This window comes from Sinocyclocheilus grahami, unplaced genomic scaffold, assembly GCF_001515645.1.
Source record: "Sinocyclocheilus grahami isolate Dianchi unplaced genomic scaffold, SAMN03320097.WGS_v1.1 scaffold12396.1, whole genome shotgun sequence".
Taxonomy (NCBI): domain Eukaryota; kingdom Metazoa; phylum Chordata; class Actinopteri; order Cypriniformes; family Cyprinidae; genus Sinocyclocheilus; species Sinocyclocheilus grahami.
Window position 1 is genome coordinate 3216 of NW_015514396.1, and position 1104 is coordinate 4319.

General features: G+C 31.4%; 1 protein-coding gene across 1 annotated transcript in view; it reads right to left on the reverse strand.

Moving 5' to 3' along the window:
• LOC107578865 (unconventional myosin-VIIa-like) overlaps positions 1–1104 on the reverse strand; it is a 5642-nt gene that overhangs the window by 3127 nt on the left and 1411 nt on the right. The gene's annotated exons all lie outside the window — the stretch shown is intronic.

Consider the following 1104-nt stretch of genomic DNA (forward strand, 5'->3'; position numbering starts at 1 on the left):
ACGCAGTACCACAGAGCTAATGAGAGAGATGAATCTGAACAAGACAGCAGAAACAAACCCCTTCAAGTAACAGCAGCGTTGAGATGGCAATAAATGGATGCAGAATGTGATTAAACCAAAGCTAATAGACGTGTACAGAGTTAGTGCAGAGCAATGACCTTTTACTTTATTCACATTTGTTATTCTACACAATTCTTCAGTGGAAAATATTCAGTGAACATTACCTGACCTTACTTAGGTTGTGTGGTCTATTGGTTAATGTTAACTAATGTTATTTGAGCATAATTTTAGCAACTCACATTCAAGTTTCGCTCCATTGTAGTAATGAAAGCCCACTTTTCACCATTCACTTCATTTCATAGCTTAAAATAAAGTCTCAGACTCAAATATCTTGTTTCTATGGAAGCTAGATATAACGTTTATAATACAAAAGTCACATAATGAGATATGAATATACACTATGAGACATAAGGTCATAATTGTGAAATATAAAGTTGTAATTACAAGAAAAATGTTGCTATTGCGAGATATAAAGTAACATTGTGAGATATAAAGTCACAAATATGATAAAATTTCAGTTGTGAGATGCAAATTCACATTGTTAAATACAGTCACTATAATGTGCAACAGTGACATTCCGTGATATAAAGTCACAATTACAAGGACTAAAATTGTACAGAAGACAAATTGTGAAATATAAAGTCACAAATATGAGAAATAAAGTTGCAGTTATGAGATGGAAAATATACAGTTGAGATATAAAGTCACAATAATGCAAAACAGTCAAATTGTGAGATAAAGTCACAATGCGCGATATAAAGTCGCAATTATGATAAATAAAATATCAGTTGTGAGATACAAAGCCAAGTTGTTAAATATAGTCAATAATGTGCAACAGTCACATTTTGTGATATAAAGTCGCAATTACAATAACTAAAATGATTAATAAGACACATTGTGAGATATAAGTCATAAAATCAAGGAAGACTCACTTTGTGAGATATGAAGTCGCATATTACGAGGAATATAGTTGCAGACAGTTACCTTTTAATTAATTTTTTTTCACTCTGAGGTGGAAATTTCACTCAAACGAATATCACAGTA